The sequence below is a fragment of the Saimiri boliviensis genome, chromosome 14, assembly GCF_048565385.1.
Source record: "Saimiri boliviensis isolate mSaiBol1 chromosome 14, mSaiBol1.pri, whole genome shotgun sequence".
Classification (NCBI taxonomy): Eukaryota; Metazoa; Chordata; class Mammalia; order Primates; family Cebidae; genus Saimiri; species Saimiri boliviensis.
In genome coordinates, this window is record NC_133462.1 from 90,816,107 (window position 1) to 90,839,546 (window position 23,440).

A 23,440-nucleotide genomic window follows, 5' to 3' on the forward strand; every position below is an offset into this window, starting at 1 on the left:
AAGCAATTCTCCCACCTCAGCCTACTGAGTAGCTGGGATTACAGGCACCTGCCATCACCCCTGGCTAATTTTTGTATTTTTGTAGAGATGGGGTTTCACTATGTTGGCCAGGCTGGTCTTGAACTCCTGACCTCAGGTGATCCACCTGCCTCTGCCTCCCAAAGTTCTGGGATTACAGGTGTGAGCCACCACACCTGACCCAAAAGTCAGATTTTAAGATGGGACTGGGTTCTTTCCCTCACTTGATCTTCCTTTGTTTCTATGTTCACCAGAAAGAAGCCTTTCTTAAATCCTGACCCCAGAGTGCTTTTTAAATCTATTTACCAATTTACATGATTCATGTTCTGACTTTGAAATTTGAAAGACACCACTATTTGCCACATCCTTCAGTTCCGACTAAAGGACATATCTTGACAATACAACATATTCAAATTCAGAACATCTTTTTAGATCAATTTACATTTTCTCTCCATTTTTTTCATAATTAACCTGATGCTTTTCTCCAATTCACCTGATACTTAATAGCTAACTAATGCATGTAAAAGCAAGCCCCAAATTGTTAGTTAAGTGTGGTGTGGTAGAAACTGCAAATGGTGGAAATGAAAAGATTAAATAGGAACCCTAGAAGCGATGGATAATAATGCACCAGGTAACAACATTTATATCCAATACAAAAGCATTTTCATTACCTAAACCTCCAGTTAGAAGCTACTTTTTCCTTCCAAAAAGATTTTTAAAGGAATTGATCTTTGAGCAGTCACAGAAACAAGGAGCATTTTCCACAAATAGTAATAAAGAACCAAACACAAGAAAGTGGCAGAGAGGTGTAGACCAATAAAAGTATGAGATACGAGAAGAGCCTCGGCAGAACTTTGACAAAAAGAGACGACTTAACACAGAGTGACTCCAAAAAGATATTTTGTTTTAGCCCTGCTGGCTAAGAGTTTTCTTTTAATTTCAATTTTTTTAGAGACAGGGTCTGGCTCTCTCGCCCATGCTGGAGTACCGTGGCATGATCGTAGCTCACTGCAGCCTCCAACTCCTGACCTCAGGTGATCCTTCCATCTCAGCCTCCTGAGTAGCTTGGACTACAGGCATGCACCACCACCCTCAGCTATTTATGTTAAAGAGTTTTCACCAACTCCTTAGTGAAGGGAAATTGGAATTTAACAGCAAAGCTCCACTGTTTGCTATTTATAGTAATATTTACATCTACTTAAATTAATATTTGATTCTTTTGTTGTTGTAATTTTTTTTTTGAGACAGAGTCTCGCTCTGTTGCCCAGGTTGGAGTGCAGTGGTGCAGTCTCGGCTGACTGCAGCCTCTGCCTCCCAGGTTCAAATTATTCTCCTGCCTCAGCCTCCTTAGTAGCTGGGATTACAAGCACACACCACCACACCTGGCTGATTTTTGTGTTTTTAGTAGAGACGGGGTTTCACCATGTTGGCCAGCCTGGTCTCAAACTCCTGACCTCAGGTGATCCGCCCACCTTGGCCTCCCAAAGTGCCGAGATTACAGGCATGAACCACCATGGGGGAGAGGGCGCTATACATTTTTAATTAAAAGGACTGCCTTAGACAAATACATATACTGGATATTAGCTACCTTATTATGCCAATCAAAGTTCTGATTCCGAAAGGAGATCAAATCAGCTCTACTCCTGTGATAGCTGATTTTCTATGTCAATGTGATTGGATCACAGGATGCCCAGACATCTAGTGAGCATTCTTTCTGGATGTGTCTGAGAAGGGTTTCTGAAAGAGATTAGCATGTCAATCAGTAGACTAAGTAAAGCACAGCCCTCCTCGGGGGTGGCTGATCACAGTCCCTCCTATAAAGGGCCTGAATAAAATAAGAAGTGGAGGAAAAGAGGAATCTCTCACTCTCTTTCTGATAAGCTGGAACTGCCCTTGGCTCTCCTAGTCTGGCCTTCAGACTAGGACTAGAATCTGCAGGGGTGTCTAATCTTCTGGCTTCCCTGGGCCACATTGGAAGAAGAATTGTCTTGGGCCACACACACACATAAAATACGCTAACACTAACGATAGCTGATGAGCTTAAAAAAAAAAAAAATCTCATAATGCTTTAAGAAAGTTTACGAATTTGTATTCAGATGGCTTCAAAGACATCCTGGGCCATGTTCTGCCCTCAGGCCTCGGGTTGAACAAGCTTGATCTAAACCAGTGGCTCTCTGTTCTCAGGACTTCAAACTATACCGTTGGCCTTCTTCGGTCTTCAGCTAACAGAGGGCACATCATGGGGCAGCCCAGCCTCCAGAATCATTTGTTAATAACATAGAAGAGATTGCTTTTCTTAGAATGTGCAACATACTGTGTTTCAATGAGAAAGAGAAAGAACTAATGAGTGAAATAACGTACCCACATGACTTTCTTTTTAGTTCTATATTGATTATTTTTAAAAAATTATGAAATGTAATATAGACAGTATATAAAACATGCATGTAGATTGGCCAATCATTTTAAAGCAAACACCTGTGTAACTATTGCTAGCACCCAGGTCCAGAAAACAGCATAAGCAGAACTCAGGATCCACCGTGCTCTGCTCCAGTCAGAGCCCCTCTTTCCTCAAGAGTAACCACTACCCACTCCCCCAACTTTGGGATAATCATTCCTTAGTTTTCAATATAGTGTTTCCTCTAATGTATCAATTCATAAGTAAGTTTATTTTTGACTTTCTCCTTGTTCTTAATAATACGTATTTCAGTTTCATCTATATTGTGAGTAGCTGTATTTGTTCATTTTACTGCTACATGATATTTTATTGCATGAATATATCATGATTATTTTAGGAATTTCTTTATTTCATTTAAACTCAAATTTATTGACATGAAGATTTTATAATGTTTTCTTATTTTATTTTTAATGTCTGACAACCTGTAATAACTTCTTTCTCATTCCTGATATTGGTTATTTATGTACTCTCTTTCTCCTTTTTCTCCTGGTTGATTCTCACCAGAGGTTTGTCGGTTTTACCACTGTTTTCAAAAAATGCAAATGGGGGGTTAGTTGACTATTTTTATTTTATGCTTGTTTTGTAATTAAATAATTGCTGCTGTCTTGATTATTGTCTTCTACTTTCTTTTCTTTTCTTTTTTTTTTTTTTAAACAAATCCTCCCTCAGGTTTATTTGTACAAATAGCACAGGAGGACCCCAGCCCCATGCAGATGGCAGCCCCGGGGGGTCGCACCCGTCCTTCTGTCCTCACATCGGCAGAGATATCTACTCTGAAGCCTTCGTAGGGGCCTGGGCACCTGTGGGAGACTGAGCTGGAACTGGAGCTGGAGCTGCAGCCTGGGCCTCGTTTTGATCCTTGGCCTTTGGCCGGCAGAGCCTGAGCCCCTCGGCAATGCGAGCACGAGCGCGCTTCCCAAGCTTGGGGTGGGCAATGTAGGCAAGTCGATCGAGCTTGCGGCTGACACCCCGCTTTGGGATCTTGGGCTTAACCTCCTTGGGCTTTCCGAGGGCCGTGACGGCCTCGGCAGGTGCACGCATGGCCTTGGCGTTGCTGGCCTGCGTCTTCTTTAGGCCCTTCTTGGCAAAGCGCATGTTCCTGAGGAACTTGGGGTCCACCCCCTTAAGAGATCTGTATCTTTGTGATCGGGGTTTCCTGATACCATTTCTGTGCCGTTTTCGGGACTGGTTGTGTGTGGTGTGGTTCTTGGACTTGGCCATGTCTGCACCTGAGCCGCGCTTCCCGAAGCGCCTGGGACCGGAAGACTTGTCTTCTACTTTCTTTGATTTTATTTTGCTGTTCTTTTTCTAACTTCTTGACATAGATGAATAGCTTATTCACTTTCAGCCTTTATTCTCCAGCAATCCTCCAGAATTGGCCTCCCAAAGTGCTGGGATTACAAGTGTAAGCTACTGTGCCCGCCTTCTTTTTCAACCTACGGATATACATCTATACATTTTTCCCTAATGACTTATTTAGTGATTCATATGTTTGAGATGTCATATTTTAACTATCTTTGAGTTCAAAAAATTTTTGTGTTATTTCTCCTTATAATTTTATTTCTCAGTTCTCCAAAATATGAGAATATACTTTGCACAATTACAATCCTAAAATTTATTGAGGCTTGCTTTGTGTCCCAGTCCCAGCTTTTTGTAAATTTTTGTAAATATTCTACATGTGTGCTTGAAAAGAGTACGCATTCTGTAGTTGTTGAGTGTTGCGTTCTATATATGTTCATCATAACATTTAAAAAAATCATAATCATTATTAAAATATTTTATGTCTTTACTGATGGTAAAGATATAAAATAATCTATCAGTTACTGAGAGAGGAATGTTAAAATCTTCCACTCTGATGTGAATTTGTCTGTTTTTCTGGACATTTTGTCAATTTTTGATTTATATATTTTAAGGCAATGTTATTAGAAACATACAAATTTAGAATTCTTACGACTTCCTGATGAATTGAACCTTATAATATTATGAAGAGATCCTTTTTAATAGGGCTTTTGATCATCATATCTATTTTGTCTCATGTTAAAAACTACAAACACACACACACACACACGCACACATAGTCATGTGCCACATAACATTTTGTTCAATAATGGACCACAGATATGACAGTCATTGCATAAGATATAATACTATTTTTGGGTTTTTTTTTTTTTTTTGAGGTGGAGCCTCACTCTGTCACCTAGGCTGGAGTGCAGTGGCACAATCTTGGCTGATTGCAACCTCTGCCTCCTGGGTTCAAGCAATTCTTCTGCCTCAGCCTCCAAGTAGCTGGGATTACAGGTGCATGCCACCACGCCCAGCTAATTTTTTTTTTTTTTTTTTTTTTTTGTAATTTTAGTAGAGACAGGGTTTCAACATGTTAGCCAGCAGGATCTTCATCTCCTGACCTTGAGATCTGCCCTCCTGGACCTCCAAAAGTGCTGGGATTACAGGTGTGAGCCACTGTGCCCAACCTTATAATACTGTATTTCTACTATACCTTTTCTGTGTTTAGATACACAAATACTTACCATTATGTTATACTTATCATTATGCCTATGGTATTCAGCACAATAACATACTGTACAGCATAGGGAATATAGATGTGTAATCGGCCTAGGTATGTAGTAGGCCATACCATCTAGGTTTGTGTAAGTACATTCTGTGATGTTTCTACAATGACAAAATTGACTGATGAAAGATTTCTCAGAATATATCCCTGTCATTAAACAATGTATGACTGTGTGTGCCCATGTGTGTGTATGTGCACATAAAGAGAGACAGAGAAGAGACACAGAATAATAGAGCTATGTACACATATATGGTTATAAGTTTATATATATATACACATATAGACATATATGTATATACATGTAATATACATTATATATAGGGGTGTGTGTGTGTGTGTGTGTGTGTCACTATATAAGCTTTCTTTTGGTTATTTACATAGTGCACCCTTTTCTGTCCTTTTATTTTAAAGTTTTTTGTATACTTAGGCTTTATATGGATTTTTGAAGTAAAGTCTGAAAATTTTGTCTTTTAACTAGAGAATTTAGTTCATTTACATTTAATATAACAATTGACAAAATTGTGTTTTTAAAAAAATCACTATCCTATTTCATAGTTTATATTAGTTCTGCCTATTTTAGACTTCTTTTCCTCTCCTTTTAAAAGAGATGGACATTATTTTCATCTTCACTTTCTGTAGCTTAACAAGAAGCTCATTTGAAAGAAATTAGCTCAATGAAGGCACATAAAGCTTCTGGAAAATACTATTAGCTGAGTTCCAGAACCCTCAACCCCCTTTAATAAGATCATTTTCTTGACCAGGAAATCTTGACCATTGGAGGACCTCACTGGTGACCCCTGCCTCCTTCCATGTCCCTCATGAATATATAGAATTGCATAAGACAGTATCCTTCCACTGGAGTTCTGCTCCTCAGGTGTGTCTCTGTGTGATACTGACAAGTGAGATCCTGGGTGGCATTTTCAGCTGCTCTCTGCCTTCAAGTTTCCCTAGTATACCTGACTTTTACATTTGTGTCCTGGCCTGTTAGTGGTGTATGTGTATATGCCTTTTAGCCTGACATTGTTCTTACCTTCTTTTTGACTGATTTTTTCTTATCATTTTCTTGTCCTCATGGATGCGGTACCTAATCTCATTGTCTATTATTTTAGTAATGGCTTTAGAAATCACAACATACACAATTACAATTTTGAAACCTAAAGGTAATCAGTACCTTTACCCTCTTCCTGGAGTGATGAGAGGGATAAAAACCAACAACAAAAAAACAATGCTTAAACCCCATTCTCTCCACACCTACCAACTGAATATATCTTTACAGTAGTGTGTCTTTAAATATCATTTTTTAAATCCCCATAAGATATTAATGTTGATACAGTCACTAATTTTTTTGTTTATCCAAATGGTTCCGTCTTCTTTCCTCGCCATTATTTCATGCATCTTGGATCATCCTTCCAGAAGTACATCCTTTAATACAGTGCTTCTTAAACTATCTGTGCTGAAAGACCTGTCTTTTTTTTCTTTTAATCATCACAGCCTAGTATTTTTTAAAAGTACAATAACATGAATTACTAGGGGAAAAATTAAATGAAAAAACCAAAGACATACAAAATACATACCCACATGTTTATTTTTGGATTCAACAGACAAAAAAGTACTCTGTCAAATTGTTGTAAAGTTTTCTGAATGCTTTCTTCCAGTCCCTGGATTTCTGTCATCAGGACCGAAGCGAACACTCGCAGACTGACATTAATCCACGGACCTGACTTTGAGGAGTACTGTTTAATATTTTCCTTAGTGAAGACCTAACTTCTATCTGTCTGAAAATGCCTTTTTAGAACCGTGAAAAAATTAATCTGTCACAGGAGTAAAAAATACATAAATAGAAATGCAACCTTCAATTTTTAAAATGGATTTGGCTATAGTACTGTATGTATATGTATATGCACATATCATAAGTGTACTACTCAATAAGTTATGAAAAATGATCCACTCATGTGGCCATCACCTAGGTCAAGATGTAAAACATTAGCAGCCATCCCAGAGTCCCCCCTCAGACTCCCTCCAAATGATCATTTTCACCTTTCTCTCCAAAGGTAACCACTCTCTTAACTACTAATATCATAAATTATTTTGCTAGTTTTATTAAACTTATATACCTGGAATCACATTGTGTGTATTTCTTAAAATCTGACTTCTTTCAATATTATCTTTGTAAGATTCATGTGAGCAGTATTTTGTTAACTGCCATTGCCATATGCTATTCCACTATATGAATATGTCACATTTAGACGTAAAATTTATTCCATTGTTGGTGGTCATTTAAATTGTTTTCACTCTAGCTGTTAAAAATTATGCTTCTATGGAGATATGTATATATTGAGACAGGGTCTTGTTCTGTTGCCCCAGCCGGAGTGCAGTGGCACAGTCTCAGCTCACTGCAACTTCTGCCTCCCAGGCTCAAGCAGTACTCCCACCTCAGCCTCCTGAGTGGCTGGGACTACAGGGGTATGCCACCATGCCTGGCTAATTTTTGTATGTTTTGTAGAGATGGGGTTTTGCTATGTTGCTCAGGCTGGTCTTGAACTCCTGGGCTCAAGTGATCTGCTCGCTTCAGCCTCCCCAAGTGTTGGGATCACAGGCATGAGCCACCGTGCCCAACCTATGGACATTTTTGCATGTCATTTGTACACATACGTGTGCATTTCTTTGGGGTAAATACTTAGCAATGGAAATTTTAGATCATGAGATAGGTGTGTGCTCAACTTTGCTGCCCAAGAGTTTTCTTATATGGAAACAATTTTCACTGGTATGAAGTAATAAGAGATACACATACGAATCCCTGTCCCCAGTCCCTGGCACAGAGCTCCTAAAACCCTTGTAATTTCCTGAGTGTTAGAAGAATCTTTTATTCTAATGTTTGGTCTCTGCCCCAGTTCCTGAGACAGGGCTCCTAATACTCTTGCAGATAGGGTGCTAGGATAATCTTTTGTTCTAATATTTGGTCTTTGACTCAGAACTTCTAAAACTTGGTCTTTGGTTTCTGACTCAGAGCTCCTAAATCTCATGACATTTTCTGAGTGACAGAAGTGTCCTTTCTCCTAATGAGGCAACTCTTGGTAGGCTCCTGGATAGCCTCAAGGTGGGGGTTAATTGCCAGGGTAACAACCATGAGATTAGAGAGTTGGAACTTTCAGCCCCAGTACCCAGCATGTCGGGAGGATGAAGGTTTATCACCAATGGTCAATTATGTAATTAATCATACCTACTTAATGAAGCCTCCATAAAAACCCAAAAGACTGAGTTTAGAGAGCTACAGGTTGATGAACATACTCGGTACCAGGAGGATGATGCATCAGTCCTTTCCAGGCCTTGCCCTATGTATCTCTTTATCTGGCTGTTTGTCTGTGTCTTATCTTATCTCCTTTATAAATAAACTAGTAAACATAAGTAAAGTTTCCCTGAGTTCTGTGAACTGCTCCAGCAAATTAAGAACTCAAGGAAGGGGCTGTGAGCACTCCAATTTATAGCCAATCAGTTAAAGTAAGTGACAACCTACGACTTACGATTAGCGTCTGGAGCTGGGGGAAGTTGCCGGACTGAGCCCTCGACCTATAGGATATAACGCTCTCTCAAGGTAGATAGTGTCAGAATTGAATTGAATTAGAGGACACCCAGCTGGTGTCCACAGGAGAGGCTACGAAGATTGTTTGATGGGGAGAAACCTCCACAGATTTTGGTGACCGAGGCCACAGAAATATTCTGTGTCGATTGTTGAGTGAAAGACTAGGAAAAACACTTTGTTTTTTTTAATCACAACAACTGGAAACAGGAATTCCTGTTATTACTTTGTATTTTGTAGGAGGGTCTCTTATTCCAGGTTGATTAAGAATTCTTACTTAGAAATACATTCAGAACTTTAATATAAATTTTATTAAGTTTCAAATTTGTTTTGAGTATAGGAACTCCGAAACACATGTGTATATACATTTTTTAAGCATAACAATTTATAGATACATTGTTACATGTGTCTTATTAATGAATATTATTTTGCCATTTGATAAGTAACCCCTTTTTCACTAGCCCACCTTACATTGGTATAATGTGGAGGAACAGTTTTCTTCTGAAGATGTTAATTACATAATATTTTATGTTTCTCTATTCTTTAGTTAGAACATGCAGTTCAGGACCTAGGCTGCCATGTTACACTTGTTAACAGAATGCGATATAAAAGAGACTCTAATCCTGTGAGCACAAAATGAAGGAAATCATAAGATTCCTAAGAAGAGAAATTTGAACTAGGGAGAGACTTAATGCATTAAAAATGTATTAAATAAGTTAAGGACTCAAGGGATGTATGCTGATGCTAAGTACAAGACTGTTCCTGTTGAACAATGGGAAAAAAGGAAATTAGATGTAGCTCGAGATCACTTGTTCATTAATTTCATCGTTGCGTTAAGGAAGAAGAAACCTACGATTATTAAATTTTTGTAAAGAAAAACCTGTTAATAACTATAAAATGAAATGGATCAGACGAAGGATTTGAAAAGTTGGGATTCTGGTTTTAGTCCTCACTTTGCTACGTTAAGAGTTATGTGAAATTGGGAAAAATATGTAATGAGACATCAGTGTAAAATTGACACACTAATAGCACTTAAATCAATAGTCGTTGTAAAGTTAACATAAGAGACTTGTCAGAAAACTTGGCGTGATTGTTAATTTTCTGTGTCACAACTGGACTCAGGAAGGCCCAGAGAGCTGGTACACATTGTTTCTGGATATGTCTTTGAGGATGTTTCTGAAAGACTGAGTAAAGAAAATTGGGATGCTCCCACCAATGTGGGAGAGCATCATTTAATCTGTTGAAAACCCGATGGAAAGAAAAGGTGGAGGAAGGGCAAAATCAGTCTTTGTGTGCTGGGGCATCCATCATCTCTTGCCCTGGGACATCAGAGTGCTTGGTTCTCAGGCCTTCGGACTCCAGAACTTACACCAGTGCCCCTATCCCCCACCCTCCACTTCCCTGGTCTCGAAACGCCCTTCTCATGCCTTCAGACTTGACTGGGAGTTACACCATCTGCTCCCTGGCTCTCAGGGTCGTGGACTTGGACTAAATTAGATGACTGGCTTCCCTGGTTCTCCAGCTTGCAGACAGCAGATCGTGGGACTTCTCGGCCTCCATAATCACGTGGGCCAATTCCTCGTAATAAATCTCCATATGTATATGTGTATATACACACACATACATACATACATACATTATACATTTTACATATATGTATATATTATACTGCATGCGTGTGTGTGTGTGTGTGTGTGTGTTTATCTATCTATCTATCTCCTATTGGTTCTTTTTCTCTGCAGAATCTTGGCTAATATACTTGGTAAACTGTGGAGCAGAATTCTGGGTCACAGATGTATCTCCTTAGTCTAAAAGTATTTTTAAAGTTTTAATTAGTTGTTTTTTTCTTAACTTTTAATTTTAAATTTTTTTAATATAAAAGTAAGATCTTGTGATGTTGTCCAGTCTGGTCTCAAACTTCTGGCCTCAAGTAATCCTCGTGCCTCAGCCTCCCAAAGTGCTGGGATGACAGGTGTGAGCCACCATGCCCAACAGATGTCACATTTTAAAAATCTGAATTTCTAGCTTCTTTTTTAAAAAAATAAACTTTATGCAAGCATTCTTTTATATAAGATACATATTATTTATTTATTTATTTGTTTGTTTATTTATTGGAGACAGGGTCTCACTCTATGGCCCAGGCTGGAGTGCAGTGACGCAGTCATAGCTCCCACAGCCCCGAACTCTTGGACTACAGTGATCCTCCCACCTCAACCTCCCAAGTAGTTGGGACTACAGGTGAGTGCCACCATGTCTGACTATTTTAAATGTACAGTTTCAAGAAATTTGGACAAATATATAGACCTGTGTAATAATGACCATAGTCAAAATAGAGAACATTTCTACCACTGAGCAAGGATCGATTGTGCCTTTTTGCAATCAGGCTCCTACCAGGGAACTGGTCCCAGGGACTTATTTACCTGCTTTCAGTAACTATAGCTTTGTTTTTTTCTCTCTGGAATTTCATATAAAGAGAATCATGCAATATGTACCCTTTGGTATCTGACTTTCTTTGTGGAACATACTGTTTTTGAGAGTCAGCCATGTTATGTGTGTCAGTTATTCATTCCATAACACTGCTGGGAGTAATAGTGTGCGTATCTCAAACTTTATTTATTCATCTGTTGATGGACATTGTAGTTATTTCCAGATTTTGGTTATGATGAATAAAACTACTATGCATATTCCTGTATAGGTCTTTGGGTAGAAGTATGTTTTCATTTCTCTTTGGAGTTCGATAGCTGGATTATATGGCCCATTTTAACTTTATTCTGTCGCCCAGGCTGGAGTGCAGTGGCACAATCATGGCTCACTGCAACCTTGATTTCCCAGGCTCACGTGATTCTCCCACTGCAGCCTCCTGAGTAGCTGAGACTACAGGCTTGCTCTACCACACCCAGTTCACTTTTGTATTTTTTGTAGTCAGGGTTTCCCCATGTTGCCCAGATTGGTCTCTACAAACAAACAAATTAACTGGGTATAGTGATGCACACCTGTGGTCCTAGCTACTTAGGAGGCTGAGGTGGGAAGATCACTTGAGCTTGGGAGGTGGAGGTTGCAGTGAGCCAAGATGGCACCACTGCACTCTAGCCCAGGTGACAGAGTGAGACCCTGTGTCAAAAAACAAACAACAACAACAATAAAAAGTAAAAAAAAAAAAAAAAAACAATTTCCACACACGAAAAAATGAAATTGAATTTCTAATTAGTAATAATGGCATATTTCACCAATTTGGGTATTTTAAAATTTTCCTTAATAATTTTTTTTAGGTTTCAATTTACAGGCCTTACATATACTTGCTACTTTTATTCTTAAGTATTTCATGATCTTTGAAGCTATTATAAATGGTACATTTTTAACAAAGTAAAAAATTTCTGGTCATTTGTTTCCCAGCATATAGAAATAGAATTGATATGTGTATATTGATCTTATATCATTGGACTTTGCTAAATTGACTTATTAATTTCTAACAACCTTTACATAAGTTCCTTATGTATATGATCTTGTCATCTGCAAATAAAGGCAATTTGATTTTTTCTTTCAAGTACGTATGTTTTTTATTTCTTTTCTTTACCTCATTATACTGGTTAGGACTTCGAGTATAATGCCGAATAGAAATGGTGAGGGGAGGTGGGGTATTTCACCATTACGTAAAATGTTAGTTAGTTGTGATTTTTTTACCAGGGCCTTTTATAAGGTTGAGAAAAATTTCTTCTATTCCTAGTTTGCTAAGAATTTTTATTATAAATTTATATTAAATTTTGTTCAAAGCTTTTCTTGCATCTATTGGGATATTTATTTGGTTTTTACTCTTTTGTTCTGTTAAGATGGTAAATTACATTAATTGATTTTTGAATGTTAAACCAACCTTGCATTCCCTGGATAAACCCCATTTGGTCACAATGTATTATCCTTTTTACATATTGCTAATTTTGAGTTGCTATTCTTTAAAAGAATTTTGCATCTCTGTTCATGAAAGATATTAGCCTGTAGTATTCTTTCCTTGTAATGTCTTGTCTAGTTTTCAGCGTTATTTTGTCCTCATGAAATGAATTGCAAAATGTTTCTTTTACTCTGTTTTTTGAAAGAGCGTGTGTATAAATGGTATTATTTCTACCTCAAATATTTAATGGAATTCATCAGTAAAGCTCTGTAAGCATGGAGTTCTCTTTCTGTGGGAAGGCTTTGAAAAATTCAGTTTATTTAATTGATATGGGGGTATTCAGATTTTCTGTTAACATTTTGTCTCAGTTTTGGCTTTTCATATCTTTTAGTAAACTTTTCTATTTCAGGTAAATTGTTGTATTTATTCACATAAAGTTAATCATAACATTCTTTTACAGTCCTCCTAAAATAAGTATGTTTATAGTGATAGCCCTTCTTTCATTCCTGATATTGGTAATTTGAATCTTATTTATTTTTTAATCAGTCAAGATAGAAGTTTATTAATTTTAATACAAATCATATGTTTTTTTAAAAGAGAAAAAGAAAAATCTTTTAAATATTTTTGTAGAACCATAGAACCTTCTTTTGACTTCATTTTCTCTATTGCTTTTCTATATTTTCTATTTTTATTGATTTCTGGTCTTGTCGTCATTATTTTCTTCCTTCTAATTGCTTTGAGTTTAATTTGTTTCAGTTTCTTGAGATGGAAGCCGATATGGTTTGACTCTGTGTCTTTACTCACATCTCGTCTTGAATTGTATTCCCATAATTCCCACATGTTGTGAGAAAGACCTGGTGGGTCCTGACTTCAAGTGATCCACCTGCCTCTGCTGAAAGAGGGGTGTTGAAATTTCCAAATATAATTGGGGATTTGACCATTTCTCCTTTTAGTTAAGCCATATTTTCTTCATGTCTTTAGTATCATTGTTATTGGGTGCATACGCATTCAGGATTATAATGTCTTCTTAACAAATTGATCCTTTATCATTATGAAATGTCCCTTTCTACTGATGAGCATATACTTTTTCATGTCTACTTAATCCGATATTAGTATAGCCACTCCAGCTGCCTCAGGATCAGTGTTTGCATGGTATATTTTTATTATTCATCTACTTAACCAATTTGTGTTTTTATATTTAAAGGGTCTTTCTTGTAGACAACATATAATTTGGTCTTGCTTTTTTTTTTTTTTTTCAACTCTGTGTGGTAACCTTTGCCTTTTAATGGGAGAGTTTAGGCCAGAGGTCATTAATGTGTAGTTTATGGACCCCTGGAAGTACCCAAAGGCCTTTCAGGGGTGTTTGTGAGATGAAAACGATCTTCATAATAAACCTAGAAGGTTATTTTCCTTTTTCATGTAGGGGCATTTACGCTTATTGTGTAAAAGTGATGGTAGAGAAAACTGCCTTAGCATATATCAGGGCATTCACAACAAACTGGAGTATAGTCAGTGACATTCAACATGTACTTGCCAAAAAAAAAAAAAAATTCAAATTGCACTTAAAAATCTTTTGGATCAAGGAGTAAAATATTAATTTTATTAAATATATGTCATTTAAATATTCTATTTATTGAGTTGGAAATGCATATAAGGCATTTCTGCTGCATATTGAAGTATAATGTCCTGAGTAAAAGCATTTGTGGGATTATTTTAGTTGCAAGCTGAACTAGCCGTTTTTTAAATGTTTAAATGGAGCACCAGTTTTACTTGAAAGAACAACTAACAAAATATGGTAATTCAAACTTGGATAAATGGCAGCAATTTTCTCAAGAATCAATGTAGCGATCCTGACACTTCAAGAAAAATTACTGCTGTATTTTTTGCCAATGGTAACATTTGAGCTCTCAAGTAAAAATTTGAAGTTTGAAAAATTGTACTTGTCACCATGAACTTGACAGCTTACAATAGATGAGATCAGTAATTATATGAACAACTATGTTTTTTCAATATTGTATATTGTAATATGTCAACATTCTGAAGATCTATAAAACTCAGCAAGCCAATACTTTCCAAATGATTAATGCATGATGCCATGTGGGTAAAAGAACCATTCAAATTGCTAGATAGACAAATGGATTTTAATGTACTTAACAGGGAGAAGTTCAATTGATCTGATTTCATTTTCCACATTGTACCTAACATTTAAGCAGCTACCACTTGCCAAGTTTTAGTATAGTATCAAAGATGAATATTCACATGTATACAAAAAAAGATATTAACATATTGCTCTTTTTTCCACCTACATAAGTGTGTGAAGCCAGATTATCTTCACATACCTCAACCAAAACAACATATTGCAACAAATTGAATGCAGAAACAGACAGGAGTATCCAGTTATCTGATACTAAGCCAGACATTAAAGAAGTTTGCAAAAATATAAAATGATGTTATTATTCTCTCTAAATATTTTTGCTTTGGAAAATAGTTACTTGTCCAAAAAGTGTATTGTTTTATTTTATTTATTATTTGTTTTTTATTTTTCGAGATGAAGTCTCTGTTGCCCCAGCTGAAGTGCAGTGATGTAATCTTGGCTCACTGAAACCTCCACCTCCCAGGTTCAAGTGATTTTTGTGCCTCAGCCTCCAGAGTAGCTGGGATTACAGGCTTCTGTCACATATCCAACTAATTTTTTGTATTTTTAGTAGAGACAGGGTTTCACTATGTTGGCCAGGCTGGTCTCGAACTCAAATATTCCACCTGCCTTGGCCTCCCAAAGCACTGGGATTACAGGTGTGAGCCACCGCATCCAGCCTGTATTTCTTCTTTGAATTAAATGTTGTTAACTGAATTTTTCTGGAGGAAAGAGCTTTCTGGTTTTTATAAATTTCATTATTTAGTTGGATTGCATTATTGTCAGACAGTTGTTTGGAATTTATTGGGGTTTTCTTTATGGCCTCATATGATCATTTTTCATGAGTATTGATGTAATTTAAGTAGATAGTTTCTAATATTGGGCTTGAGAGCTCAATATATTTCTGTACATCTACCTCATTGATTTTGTATTCAGGTTTTCTGTGTCTTCATTAAAATTTTTATCCCTGTGATCTGTCTTGGTTTGAGAACTGTTAAAATTTTCTATTATTTGTATGTTTCTTAATGATCCTTTTCTGCTCTATTCTATTGCTTCGGTTTCCTCTTTGGGGTTTCTATTATAGGTATGTTGGCTTTTGTCTATCTTCTATCTCTTTCTTTCAAGGATTTGCTAAATTCTTCTATTTGCATGTTTGTTGATTCTCCTTTTGTGTGGTTCCTGCCCTGTGAAAATTCTTGCTATTTTATTAGGTATATAACTATCAATAACTATTATATCTTCATTGTGATTGTAGCCTTTAACATTATAAAGTGCTTTTAATGTCACTTTTTTATGTTATTTTATTCTGGATTTGACCTTGCCTGTCATTTAGTCTTAGTTCTTCATGTGACTGTTTACTTATATAATACTCAGCACTAGTTCTTGTTTTGATGTTTCTCCAGTCTTTTTTATTTTTTGAAGCTCTGGTAGATTTTTCTGGACATCCATATGGGAATAGTATTATGTGAGTTCTTGCCTGTTTATAGCAATTTACCTGTGACCTTCCTACTTGAAATTAATTTCGCCTAGATATTAAATCCATAATCTACATTTTCTGCTATAGAAAAGTCTAATGACAATCAGCCTTTTATCCTTCCTTACAAGAGTCTTAGTTTTTTGTTTGGTGTCTGAAGGATTATTTTTACCAAAAAATCCAACATTTTTACTAGTTGTTTACCCTTTCAATAGATAGTGTCAAGTTATTTTTTATTTCAAAAAGTTTTCTTAAATTATAGTTGTTTTTTTTTTTTTTTTGACACGGAGTCTCACTCTTGTTGCCCAGGCTGGAGTGCAGTGGTGCAATCTCAGCTCACTGCAACCTCCGCCTCCTGGGTTCAAGCAATTCTCCTGCCTCCGCCTCCCAAATAGCTGGAATTACAGCCCACCACCATACCTGGTTATTTTTCTATTTTTAATAGAGATGGAGTTTCACCATGTCGGCCAGGCTGGTCTCAAACTCCTGACCTCAGGTGATCCTCCTGCCTCAGCCTCCCAAAGTGCTGGGATTACAGGCAAAAGCTGTCATGCCGGGCCTTGAATTCTAATTTTTAACATTTATTCTGTTCTGTTTATTTTCTCTTTCAGGTTCCTGTTACATGAACGTTAGCCTTTTATCTTCTATATTTATCTTTCTTTCAAATTCTTATCTTTTCCTTAATTTTTTTTTTTAACTTCCACATTTCTGTTTTCTGTTTCTCTTAAAGTGTATGTGTGTTTCTTCTGGTTTTGTTTTTATTTCTAAAATTATTTTTATTTTTTCTAATTCTTCCTTTCTTTTTTTTTTTTTTTTTTTTTTTTTTGAGACGGAGTTTCGCTCTTGTTACCCAGGCTGGAGTGCAATGGCGCGATCTCGGCTCACCGCAACCTCCGCCTCCTGGGTTCAGGCAATTCTCCTGTCTCAGCCTCCTGAGTAGCTGGGATTACAGGCACTCGCCACCATGCCCAGCTAATTTTTTGTATTTTTTTTTAGTAGAGACGGGGTTTCACCATGTCGACCAGGATGGTCTCGAACTCTCGACCTCGTGATCCACCCGCCTCGGCCTCCGAAAGTGCTGGGATTACAGGCGTGAGCCACCGCGCCTGGCCTCTAATTCTTTCTTGAGTCCTATCACCTGTTTTCTTAAATGTTTGTTTTGAATAATTGTCTGATTTTTTTCCATTTTTCTAATTTTGATCTATGTTTTCATCTAATAATTTTTACAAAGCTTTTATTTTTTGAGTTTTAAAAAATATTATAGTTTCTGTGGGTTTTTTATGGGCTTGTTTTCCTGGCATGAATTTATTATCTACAGGCATGTTATTCTATTCTTTTTTCTTATAAAAACTTTGTATGAAATTTAACTACAATCTTTTTTCCAATGCTTTCAGGAAAGGGGCAGAAGAGATTTTCTTGCTCCATAGATCTAAAAATTCTGGGTTTTTTTCCTCCAAAGTGACCAAAAGTAATTTCTGAGATTTGTTTCCTTTTTCACCTTACTTTACTTTCCACCTTTTAACTAGATCTTCCCTTTATTTTCCCTTATAATTCAAATCCTGCCTAATCTGGATTCTCTTTTCAGTAGTTGGCTTTCAGTGCTGAATTTTGTCTTACAGGGGAGATGTAGCTTGTTAATTTTGAGAGTTTGGAGACCCTGACTGCTCCATTAGCCCTTTTCTATCATTAGGCCTGATTACAACACGATCCCTGTGAATTTGCCGTTAAGTTCTATCCTCCAGAGCCTCCTCTCAATTTCAGCCATTGTTCTCAGATGAACTTGTACTTTGTAGTGAGTACCACATGGTGATTCTTGTTGTCATGATCTCAAGGCCATTAGAAGCTCATTGGTCATTACTTTTTTCCTCTAGTGCAAATGCTGATACTACTGACATGCTGTAGGTGAGGGTGTTTTGTACTTGGGGGACCAAAAACATACTTGTCACCTAGATGTATTGTTAGATCACTCATGAGTCTTTTGTTTCGATATCTTAGTTGCTATTTATGTTTTGGGGGGAAATTGAAGGAGATTATACTATCTTGGCTGCCTCCTTCTTGCTTTTTAATATCCAATTTGTGCCATTGTTAACTTGTGGAAATATATTCAATTAAGCTTCTGTTTCCTTTAGATATGATCCCATCAGTTCTTCATAATTTTCTTACTTTATGGCACAAAAAGACAGTCAAGGCTTATCTTAGTCATTGCCTGCCCCAATATTTGAATGAACATTTCTACAAAGAGCTTCAATTCCTTTTATCCATCAGACTTTATCTATCTAGGCTGTGAATCATTATCTTTATTTTTTATCTTATTTTATTTCTGGGGGGATTGGGAGTGAACAGAGTCTTGGTCTGTTACCCAGGCCTGACAGTAGTACAATTATAGCTCACTGCAGCCTCAGGCTCCTGGGAATGCATCATCATACTCGGCGCTTTAAAAAAAAAAAAAAAAAAAAAAAAAAAAAACTTTTTGTAGAGATGGAGTCTCACTGTTTTGCCCAGGCTGGTCTTGAACTCCTGGCCATAAGCAACCCTCCTGCCTCAGCCCCTCAAAGTATTGGGATTACAGGAGCATGAGCCACTGCACCCAGCTAAATCTTTTCCTTTAGAAAACTAAGCAAAGCATTGGAAAAGGGGCATCTGAAATTTTTAAAAAGGGGGGGAAAAAGAATTTTACAAAACCCCCAAAACCTAAGCAAGTTCTCTTCCAGAGGTTCATAATTGTAGAAACTTTCTCGGTTAAAGCCACTGTACCTTGACTGAAGAAAAGCGTTACATCAAAGAGAAAGGGGAAAACCATGATGTAATGGAGCCAGAATTGTACTTGAAACCCAAATGAAAATAAGTATTCATCAAGTAATGCAACACAAAGTGAAAGGAAAACATGGAGGAAGGAAATAAATTAATTTTCACTCAGTGTATGTCATTTGTCAGGTAGAGGGTTGGGATTTTCAGTTTACCTTGTTTGACCCTTAGAAAAACTCTGTGGGCATGTAAAGTATAATTATCCCAGTTTTACAGCTACAGAAACAGAGGTTCAGAGAGTTTACTGAAGTTCATCCCACCAACACACAGACTGGGTAACATAGTAGAGGTACAGAAATATTCTTGTCCTAAATTAGTGGCTTCAAAAATCATTCAAACAAAACAAAACACCTAAAGGTTATAGTGGTTTTACCAGTAAATAGATACATACATACCTATATAAACACACATATATTTTCAAATTTTGAAACTTTTTGTTTTGAAATAATTTAAAGTGACAGCAAACTGCAATGATGGTTCAGAGAGGTCCTCTCTATTCATCACCCAGTTTTCCCCCATTGGTTACATCTTAGGTAACAATGGCACGATAGTAAAACCAGGAAGCTGACACTATCATAACATACATGTATAGTTCTATGTCATTTTAATACATATGTAGATTCATATAGCCACCATCACAATCGAGATATGGATTGATTTCATCGCCATGCAGATCCCCTTCATTCTGCTGGTTCATAGTCACACACACACCCTGCCTTCACACTATCCATAATCCCTGTCAACCATTAATTCGTTCTTCATTGCTGTAGTATTTTTTTTTCATTTTGAGAATGTTTCATAAATAGAATCATGAAGTATTCCATTTGAGATTTTTTTTTCCCACTCAGGATAATGCTTTTGCTATTTATCCAAGTTATTGCATGTGCTAATAGTTTGTTCCTTTTAACTATGGAATGGTGTGCCACAGTATGGATATATCACCATTTATTTAACTCTTTACCTATTGTACAACATTTTGGCTGTTTCCAAATTTGAGGTTATTAAAAAATCAAGGTGCTATGAATAATCATGTATAGGTCTTTTGTGTGGATGTAAGTTTTCATTTCTCTGAGATAAATGCTCAGGAATGCAATTGTTGAGTCACAGAAGAAATGTGTGTTTGGATTTTAAAGACACTGCTGAAGTACTGTTCGGAGTGGTTGTCCTGTTTTACATCAGTAATGTAAATGTATAAAAGCTCTGTCTTCCTTGTGTCCTTGTCAGCATTTGATGTTGTCACTCTTTGCTGTTTTAGCTGGTCTAATAGGTATGTGGTGATAGCACATTGTGGTCTCAGTTTCTACTTCCCTAACACCTAGTGGTGGTGGGAGGTGACCACATGGCAAGGAACTGTATATGGCCTCCTAGGAGTCAAGAGTGGCTTTGCCAAAAGCCAGCCCAGTCGTACAGCTTCAAGGAATTAAAGTGTGCCAACAGCCACGTCGTTTTATGTGCATACTGCCATTTACGTATCCTCTTCAGTGAAATGTATTGTCCTTTGCCTACTTTCTAATTGGATTTTTTGCTGTTGTTTTGTTTTGAACTGTTGAGGTTTTAAAGAACTGATAGTTCTTTATATATTCTAGGTACAAGTCCTTCGTCAGTTATGTGAGTAAAGGAGATACAGAGGGGGAGAGAGAGCGAGCGCCAGCATGGTGTAGGGAAAATCGATGTGCTTTAGTCAAGAATAGGCCAAGGCATACTTACCTGGCAGGGGAGATACCATGATCACGAAGGTGGTTTTCCCAGGGCGAGGCTTATCCATTGCGCTCCGGATGTGCTGACCCCTGCGATTTCCCCAAATGTGGGAAACTCGACTGCATAATTTGTGGTAGTGGGGGACTGCGTTCGTACTTTCCCCTGAATTGGAAAAAAAAAAAAAAAAAAAAAAGAATAGGCCAAGGCAGACAACTGGGCCAGTGTGACTCAGCGAGTTTGGAGCGCAGGCCCACACTTCCACTCATTAGATGACCCATTTGTGTAAAGCTCATACTTGGCGCTGAGCCACTATTGTCTGTAAAGGGTATGACTGCCCTGCCGATGCTATACATATGGCTCATATTCGAGAGAGAGTGTGAAGCTGCTGACCCTGTAAGGAAAAGCCATGGGGGTGGCAAGAGCTGCAGAGCCAGCTGCTGAGAAGGGCTGCGGCCAGAGCGGGCAGCCAGAAAAAAGCAGGCAGAGAGAGAGCATAATAAAAACCCTGTTTCACCTGCCCGTGGCCCCCAAGTGTTCTTTCAGCTCTCTGCTACCCATCCACCCACTTCCCTCAGACCTCAGCGTGGGCTGGAACCTGATGCTTGGCGGGACACGTGCACCTGTGCTAGCTCTCTGATGTCCCTTCTTTTTTTTCTTGAGGCGGGATCTTGATCTGTTGCCCAGGCTGCAGCCTCGATCTCCCGGACTTAAGTGATCCTTCCACCTCCGTCTCCCAAGTAGCTGGTGCTACAGGTGTGTGCCACCAAACCCAGCTAATTAAAAAAGAAATAAATGGTTCTTTTTGTAGAGACAGTATCTCCCTCGGTTTCCCAGGCTGGTCTCAAACTCTTGGCTCCAGTGATCCTTCTGCCTCAGCCTTCCCAGTTGCTGACATTACAGGTGTGAGGTGCTGTACTTGGCCCCTTTTCATAAGGACACTAATCCTATCGTATCCGAGGCCCACTGTTACGACCTCATTCAACCCTAAGTACCTTTTTACTGGTTCCATCTGCAAATACAGTCACGTTGGGTGTTAGGGTTTCAACATGGGAATTTTGTGGGGACACACTTTAGTCCGTAGCATGATGGATGATCATGGAAGTCCTGAGTCTTTTCTAGTGGCCTCCAGGCCTCCCCTGACATAACTCCAGTGGAGAAAGGGAGGAGCGTCTCATTCCGCCAAGTCAGGGTGGTCTCCGTCGACTGCTAGTGTCACAGAGATGATGGGGGCATTACTCTTGTGATGGTACATTAGGTTTTATGGGACTCTACTTTATCAGAATGGACAAGGTGCCCTGCTGCCCTTGAGAGACAAGCTGTCTTGTTGTGAAAAGGCCTGGGAGGGGGCCACATGGCAAGGAATTGTATATGGTGTCCAGGAGTCAAGAGTGGCTTTGCTGAAAGCCAGCCCCAGTCCTACAGCTGCAAGGAATTAAAGTGTGCCAACAACCACATGAGATCGGAAGAAGACCCTGAGTTCTGGAAAGGAATTCACCGTACCCGATGCCTTGATGGCAGCCTAGAGCCTGAGGAGAGAGCTCAACAGAGCTATGCCAGACTCCTGACCTACAGAAACTGCGAGATAATAAATATATCTTTTTTTAAAGCCATTATTGTGGTAGTTTGTTATACTGTGATAGAAAACTAATACAGCACTCCAATTTCCATGACCTTTCTTTGTATCTGTGATCTGCTTCTCCCCCACACTACACCCTGTACCCATGACATAAACAAATGGTAAATATAAACATTTTTTGGACACGCTTAATAATTTGTCTATAGCGAATGCTGACAAAACCTTGATACATTTCTTGCCATATGAAGTAAGTGGGCTTACTGTAGAATAGTCTCTTCTGCCAAAAGTTGCAGGAAACAACAAAGGGTAATAAAATTTAATATCTGATGAGGTGGTAACAGATGGACTGTAGGCTTTTAAGAAAATGAATATTGGAATCTCTAAGGTGAGTGAATCTTTTATGCCTAAATATGGAAGACAGGTTTTGTAAGTATACAGCAAAAAAAATAAAATAACCAAGCAAAGTTGAACTATCATGGAAAATAAAAAATTTAAAAGGCACAAATCTATGATTAGCATAAAAAGTACATCTGTGCCAAGAAGTTAATCAAATAATAAAACCATTTTAATAAGAAAGCTCGTAATCAGGACATGTCTCACATGAAGAAACATGATAGTCAAGATACAATCACTATGGAGCTAATGACGATCATGTGGCATGGGTGCTAAAATATCACCAAAGAAACAAGCTTTCAGTCCAGCAGCACAAACACGTCAGTCATTTCTTACACGTTTCAGAATTCCAAAAGAAGTTGGGTCCAAGATACAGCATGAGTCTCATGCTGGCCAGACCTCATATTATTTTCTCCTCAATTAAATCTTCTCGGTGAGCTACAAATGTTTCTTTTGTCACTAACCACTCCAGGTGGGCCTTGTTAGCTTCAGTTTATTGCCAGATTGCTAAGCCCACTGCTCAACTGAGTGCTGTCATTTCCTCATCCTGCCACATTTGCTACCTCCACTCTCTTAAATCACAACTGCTTAACACTCCTACTCTTCCCTTCTACTTCCACCTCCTCGTGTGCTTCCACATGGCCCTCGATGGTGGAAACAGAATTTGCTTATCCATCTGACATCACCTTTTTCCTACGTATTTCTTCAAAAAAAGCTCACCTCTTCCGAGGAGGCGATTCTGAAATGATTTTAATAACAAATTTAAGTACTACAGAAGCTACTGATCAAAATCGTCTCTCTTTGATCTCAATGAGATCCATACTTCCCTCTGTAAGTGCAACCTCCTCCTTTCCATAT

The 23,440-nt window shown here is 38.0% G+C and overlaps 1 non-coding gene across 1 annotated transcript; it reads left to right on the forward strand.

Annotated features, from left to right (window-relative positions):
* The first annotated feature begins 20,614 nt into the window (after window positions 1-20,614).
* Window positions 20,615-20,778, forward strand: LOC120362089 (U1 spliceosomal RNA). Its single transcript, XR_005578089.1, has one exon. It is a non-coding gene; the product is annotated as a U1 spliceosomal RNA (small nuclear RNA).
* Window positions 20,779-23,440: the final 2,662 nt, after the last annotated feature.